Source organism: Gavialis gangeticus, unplaced genomic scaffold (genome assembly GCF_001723915.1).
Source record: "Gavialis gangeticus isolate Ggan-Ray unplaced genomic scaffold, GavGan_comp1, whole genome shotgun sequence".
Lineage (NCBI taxonomy): Eukaryota > Metazoa > Chordata > Crocodylia > Gavialidae > Gavialis > Gavialis gangeticus.
The window spans coordinates 4,411,139-4,418,773 of record NW_017729004.1 but is presented as its reverse complement, the minus strand read 5'-3'; the positions used below and the strand labels follow the sequence as shown (position 1 = coordinate 4,418,773).

Below are 7,635 nucleotides of genomic sequence, written 5' to 3'. Positions count from 1 at the left end.
TGTGTCCAGTTTTGGATGGTTCACTTCAAGAAGGATGTGGAGAGCTTGGAAAGACTCCAGCAACAAAAATGACCAGGGGGCTGGGAGAAAAGACCTATGAGTAAAAGCTGGAAAAGCAAGGGTATTTAGTTTGGAGAAAAGAAGAGTGAAGTGGGGCTTGTTAACCATCTTCAAATATCTGTTGGATGGTCACAGATAGGATAGGGATGGGCTTTTATCTGTGGCTGTAGGGGATAAAACTAGAATCAATGGCCTCAAGCTGTCGCAGCGGAAATGGTGGTTGGAGATGAGGAGGAACGCTATAACTATGAGGTTGGCCAAACCTTGGAAACAGGCTCCCTAGAGAAGTTGTGAAATCTCCAGCCTTGGAAGTTTTCATGAGCAGGTTAGACACTTGGCCAGGATGGTTTAGCTAGGATTGATCCCGCCTTGAGCAGGGAGCTGGACGAGATGACCTTTTGAGGTCTCTTCCAGTCCTGCTATCCTAGGATCTGACCCATCAGCTATTGGAAAGGGAGAAATAAGAGATTTATGAAGCCAGAGCAAAAGCAAACAAGAGGGAGCATGACTTCATGGCTCAGACGTGAGTGACCAAAGCAGGATCCCCGTCTCTGCTGAGAAGATTATTTCCTAGGTTTTTTTATCTAACGGCTGTGAAATAGGTAAACAATCCTGGAAGCAGGGACTAGCACTCGAGACGCCTACTCCACATCAGTGACTTTACCACCTGGCCACAAAGCCAGGCTTCAGGGCACCTCTCACACCTTTTTCCATGTTGGTGGCACCCTAACTAAGAACCACTATGTTTATGCACCCCTTTCCAGTCCAGTCCCCCCATGCTCCTCCCAGAGTCAGAGACACATGGGGCAGTTCAATTGGCCTTTCACACCTCTGTTTCCAGGAGATACTGAGAAGTGTTGGACCGGGAAGGGCTGCATAATGAGATGAATCTCCTGCCTGCTTTAGGCTCATGAGAGAACCCTAATGCAAGAAGAGCACAAAATCATGTCTCAGCCCTTCTCTGGGCTGTCTGTGTATGAGACATGTCGGGTAGTTTGACCTGGCAGTCACCACGGCATCCTTGAAGTGGTCTTGTGATACCCGGGTTGGGAACCACCGTGCTCATGGCTGGGGGAGCCTTTTGGAAAGTAAAGGAGGTGGGTTCAAACCCCCTGACAATGAGACAGGTCTAAAATTGAGGTCTCCCACTTCCTAGGTAAGTGCTGAACCATGAGTTATGCAAAAGCAATTAAACATGGGCTGTGTGTTAGTATCGCGGTCGGTGCTGCACTTTCACCTGTGACTTAGATGTGTCCTGTGGGCACCTAATGGATTGGGTACTCTGGCACACTTCAGGCATCTCCCAGTTGAATGGAGTTTAAGTAGGAATTGGGCACCTAATTAGTTGAACTATCTTTTCTGAATGCGTTAAATCTAGGCATATAGGGATTTTGTCTTGCTAAAATAGAAGTGCCTAGTGTAGGGGTGGGCAAAATGCGGCCTGCAGGCCAAATGTGGCCCACCAGGCCATTCTATCTGGCCTGCAGGACCCCTAAAAAATTTAGAAAATTAATATTTATCTGCCCCTGGCTTCCCGTCATGTGACCCTCCATGCCCTGCCAAAACTCAGTAAGTGGCACTCTGCCTGAAATAATTGCCCTCTTTTGGCCTAGTGATTTAAGATACCTAAGAGATTTTGTGGCCACTGGAGGAAGATTGATCTAGATTTTGTGTGTGTGTGTGTGTGTGTGTGTGCGTGCGTGTGTGTGTGTGTGTGTGTGTGAGGGGGAGGCATAATTTGTTTGTTCATTATAGTTTTCTGTGATTAAAGTGTCCACATTCAACCCTAAATCTCATTCGGGTCTCCATAGAACTGATTTGGACCTGGCCCTTAATCCCAGCATGGGCATCAGCGGTGCAAGCATCTCATCATCAGCTCCAACCACAATGCCTTAGTTATGGCTCAAAGGGAAAGCCAGGGATAAAGGGTAGTTCAGCTGCCATCCCAATTCCAGCCCAGGCTCCTCTGCTGAGAACCACACTCGTGACATGCTCCCTTGTTCACTGGACGGAGACTTTCCACTCGGTTTCTTTCTCCTTAGGTCCCACAACACTCAGTGACCGAACATAACTTCTGCTCAGTATCAGACGAGGAAAAGTTGCATGGGGAAAAAAACGAAGCTATGGAGCCTGCTTGTATACTGGTGGGCAAGCTTTTCCTCTTAACTTTCGCACCTGACAACCATTAATTTGCAAAAGCTCATTCTCCGCAGACAGCGTCTGAGAGTGTGTGGTCCTTTCCGAATTCCAGATGATGAGCAGGATCATGGTATCTCATGCAACGAGAGGCTCGGATTCATAACTAAGGTTGAAATTGGGCTCAGGAGGTTTCTATCCCCACCCCTGTCACCTTCTCCCCAGATGACACAATCCAAAGCAATTCCTGTTTGTCAAAAATGTGCAAATTCACAGCAGCAGCTTCCCCTGACTCCTTTGTATTTCTCAGGAGCTCCCTTCCCCCGTGAGGCCACCATACCCAAGGCACAAGTCTCACTGACACTGATAAAAAGCAAAACGCTCAAATTTGCAAGCAAGAAAACATCAGGCGTTGGCCAAGCTGGAGGAAGGATGGCATCCCAGTGCATTATGGTTAAAACTGGCTTCACATTGCCCAGAAAGTTGTGAGCGGGAGGGGAAAGGTTAACAAGAGGTAACAGGGATCTTTTAGTAATTCCAGCAGGTGGTTGCTCACCTTCACATTTATGGCTTCTTTAATGGGCCTTCCCTCTCTAAAGGCCTCTCGGCTCCCATAAAAACAAACCAGAAATGCTTACCCCACCCCCAGCCCGGTCCCTGAGCACTCAAGAAAAAATAATAATTAAAAAAAGAGAAACAAATAAAAGGAAAAGCATGCACTGCCACTGAAAGCACAGACATGCCTTCTCCATCTCCTGAGTGCGGCTGCAGGGGCCATAAAACAGGTATTATTACCCTGATGGGGAATTTGGCCACGCCACACACAGCTGCCGGGGAAGGGGAATCCTCTCTCTCAGAGTCTAACCAAAGCTGGTATTGAGATGCCATGGGGATTAGGACAAGCGGCCTGCAGGGCACGGCACTGCTTTTGCACTGCTGGGTAGAAGCATTGAGCTAGGTAGCTGAAGAAAGGCACAGCTGGAGTCAGGGCTGCTACCCACTGCCCTCACTTCCACTCCACACATGCTGAATGCCAAAAAATAAGCCGTGTAAGCTGCCTTTTGGCTTGCACAGTACCACTCTCAGTCTTGGGCGTGCTCATGAGAGCATCACTGGCCCCGCCTAGCACCACCCTCGGGGAAGCTACATGATACTTTGGCACTATAATACTTTTAGGCTATGTGATCATCAAATTATAGAAACCTAGGACTGGAAGGCACCTGCAAGATCATCGAGTCTGGTCCCCTGCCATGGGCAGAGATTAATGGACTCAGACAAGCTCGACAAGGTGCTTGTCCAGTCTCATCTTGAACACCTCCAAGGATGGCGACTGCATCACGATATTTTTGGCCTACATGATACTTTTAGGCTATCCAATACTAGCTGGAATAACACTCTGACATATGCAAAGCAAGAGAAGGAGGCCAGGACTGGTTTTCAGAGCAGTGGTCCTGCACACCACCCAGTGCACTGCTGGCATGCCCTTGAGGTCTCTATTGCAGCGAGGAGGGGTGCATGACTGAAAACCAGGATGGGGATAATCCTGCTAGCTTTAACGCAAGTGTGGACACACATAACAATTAAACAGTTCCCAAATGTCACGGCCTGGGAATTGCTTCATAATTGGCATGTGTCAGAAGTAACCATATATTCTCTGCCCTCCTATCCCAGCTGCAATGGTCACCTTTTAGGCACTGATGTGCTGTGGGCTCCAAGACCATGGGGTGCGACTGAGCTCCTAGCCCAAAATGCCTGGCAGCAGCTCTGCCTCCAAGATTTGGGAGGTCCCAGCTGGGGGTGACCTGTGGCTGATGACATCATTACTGGTCTGCTTCCCCCTCTCCCCTAAACACAAGTTCAATAAACTTCAATAGCCTGCAACAGATTGAAGTTTGCAATGGGTCTGCCTCATTCGGGGTGGCCGGGGGTGTGTGTCCTTGTACCCATGCAGGGAACTTGAACACGGACTGCGGTTGAGTAAGGAGTGAGGCCACAATTGGTTGTGTGAAAGGTAGCTTTTATTAACTAAGCAATGCAAGGGAGCTCATGGATAAAAATTGCCAACAAAAGACAGAGGGAGAGAGAAAAAGAGACAGTTGTGTTCTGGCTGCACACCAAAGCATCCGGTTATAACCAGGAAGCCTGGTTTTCTCTGATTTAAAAAAAATCCCCAATTTTCGGATTAAAAATGTAACCTCGAATCCACATTTTTCCATGATTGAAATGAAACACTACTAATATATATATATAGTAGTGTTTCATTTTAATCACGGGAAAATGTAGATTTGGGGTTACCTTGTAAAAAATCCCCAATTTTCAGATTAAAAAAGTAACCCCAAATCCACATTTTTCCATGAGTAAAATGAAACACTAGTTTCTCTCTCTCTATATATATATTAGTAGTGTTTCATTTTAATCATGGAAAAATGTGGATTTGAGGTTACTTTTTTTAATCCAAAAATTGGGGATTTTTTTTTTCTTTTAATCAGAGAAAACCAAGATCTCTGATTATAGCAGTGGTGGGAGGTAAGGAGCAATGCAGTGTGGGATGCCTGGAGGACCAGCCAGCCTCATGTCAGTGCTGTTCACACATAGTATATACCTGCTTCACACTGAGCCATTTCAAAAGGGTACCTGGTTTGCCCAATACACTTTTGAACCATGCCAGGCAGATCAAACCAGTTTAAAAGGCTTGTGCATCTGTGTCCATTTCAGATCTGAACGAGGCTTGTGTCACAGGTGTCCTTACCCTGAGAAATCAGCAGCGCAGGCTTGAAACAGGTGAGCGGCCTAGTGGATTGGCAAAATCCCCAGGCGGGAAGGTACATCCCAGACTGCAGCCCATGGACCCCATCTCCACCGCTTCTCTTAACCCTGCAAGATGGATTTAAGCATAGGCAGATGTGTCTATATTTCCTACAAACCTCCCGATGGTGCGTGCAAACTGCCGGAGCCCTAGCACCATAGGTAAAACTAAAGAAAGAGGAGTAGGTTGCTAGACAGCCCAACTGAGTACACCAAATTCCCCAATCACAGCCCAGTGCTTTACAGACCAGCCTTGCCTTCATCTCTACATTGCTATTCAGCTGCAGTAGACTTCATGCCAGTAAAATATTATTCTTCCCTGAAGAGTTCAGAGTCTTTAGGCTTCGTATTGCAAACACTTAACTACTGCAAGCAGAGTTGATTATTGGGCAGAGGTGTAACATGCAGCTTTTTTGCCTTGGGCAAACCCCATAGGATAGCAGGGCAAGGAGTGGAGGAGAGGTGCCATTGAAGGCAGGAGGGGTCGGGGTTCAAAGTGTGTGTGTGTGTGTGTGTGTGTGTGTGTAGGGGGGTGCATAGGAGTCTTACCCATACCAGGGATACAAAAACAGTCCCTGGCTGCTGCTGCCCTTGCAGTCACAGCCATGGCCACATGGTCTGTATGCCCTGGCTGTTGTTCTCACAGCAGCAGCACGGTGTCTGTGAACGTGGCTACAGCTGCAAAAGCAATGCTGTAGAGCTGCTTTTGCTGCCAGGGCATGAACTCCATTGAGGTGGGGGTGAAATTCGGGCACCTCTCCTAAATTGGCACCTGAGACCCCTCCCCTACTGCTGCAGTCGACTCCTGTCTCCATTATCCCTTTGCGAGTCAGGAGACAGTCAGCCCTGGCCTTCTGGATTTGCACTCCTGCAAACGAGAGGAAAATCTGGCCCAGTGACTTCAAACGATGGGAGGATTTATGTGTGCCCAAGGACACTGATAAATCAAGCCATCCTGAGCCAATTGTGCCACCCTCAAAATGAATGGGCTGTTACTGTTAATAGCAAGCCATTTGGGAAGGGAGAGAGTGCTCAATCCCAGCAAAAGCAGCAGCATCTGACCCCAGATTATTTATGGGGGGAGTAAAGGGTTAGCAGACAGGTGGAGCAAAGGAAAGGATTGAGCTTCATGCGATGGGAATCTCCTCCAACAATCCCAGGGACAAAACAAATCCCACCCTGCTGACAGGGTGATTGATAGGGGTTAAGGGACTTCAAGAAAGTGGAAAAATCACAGGGCAAACTCACACAATGGCAGAGGAGGAAACAGGGAACTCCCTAAAAACAGACACATCACATCACTGCAGAGCTCAACCAGGGGAAACGCTGACTTACCGCAGGGCAGCAGAGTCAAACACAAACCCCGGCAGGCAGGAGAAGTCAGAGCTCGGTTATGCCAGTGTAAATCTAGAGGGGTGCCAAGGAAGGCCGGGGAGTTATCCAGCGTGCGACCAGCTTCTGTGGGATGACAGGAAAGACAATTTTGTGGTCTGGGTCCTGGCTGGAGACTCAGGAGAGCTGGTTTCCTTCTCTGGCTCTGTCACAAGCTCCCTGCGTAACCTCAGGCATGTCGTGTACTCTCCCCAGCTCCCCATCTATTAAAGAGAGGATGCCACCTCCTTCACCGTGTCTGTTTTGCTTGTGAGCTGTCTGAGACCGCAGCTGTCCCTGCCTGGCATATAACGGATGGACAGCTTCTAGCGCAAAGGGGCACGATCTGAATTTAGACCTCTCCACATGACCACGATGGGTTGCTACTTTGCACCAAGTTTTCAAAGCTTTTGAGGTTCTGCCATCACTGCCAACCCCAGTGCAACGGAGCCTGCTTGGGACCTTGTGCCAGCAGAGATCCACGAAGTTGACCCGGGACCCCTTGATTCGCATCAACATAACTGAAGAGCAGGCTCTCACCCTCTTGCCGCAGTTAAAATTGTGCCCAATATAAGGTCCTAAGGCAGCCTCAGTTACCAGAGGAAAGGCACCTCATGGTGATTCAGTGTATGTGTCCTTGTGTGCAATAAGGAGGGAGCTATTTCCCTTTTATAAATGGGAACAGAGGACTAAAGCCAAGCCCCACATGCATTTTTCATCACTTACATCTGAGCTACCAGCACTGATGAATTTATTCAGACTTACCTGCCTAAATACCTTAGAGCAGTGGTCTCCAAAGTGGGGTGCGCGCGCCCCAGGGGGTGCGCAAGACAATCCATTGGGGTGCAGGAAGAAAATATTAGAACTTCTATTTATATTTCTATTTATATAAATATACATATATTGGGGGTGCGTGCTTAAACATTTTTTACTGATAGGGGTGCACGATCAAAAAAGTTTGGAGACCACTGCCTTAGAGGATCCCAAAACCAGCTGTAATAATGGTCTGGAAGCCCATGACAAAGTAAAGATTTAAAACTCGATGTCCACTGGACCTGTCTTCTTCTCTGTTGCCTTCCTAAAAAATTTGCTGTGGTCTGACCGCAAGGTGTTGGTGTTATTTTAGAAAAAAAAAAAAAAATTAATAATATATATATGTGTGTGTGTGTGTGTGTGTGTATACATATATATATGTTTATATATGTATATACACACACATATATATGTGTGTATGTATGTGTGTATATATATATATACACACAT

At 47.5% G+C, this 7,635-nt stretch overlaps 1 pseudogene; it reads left to right on the top strand.

The window, feature by feature from the left end:
* Positions 1-273: 273 nt before the first annotated feature.
* The window catches only part of LOC109291061, a 13,929-nt pseudogene continuing 6,567 nt past the window's right edge, over positions 274-7,635 (top strand).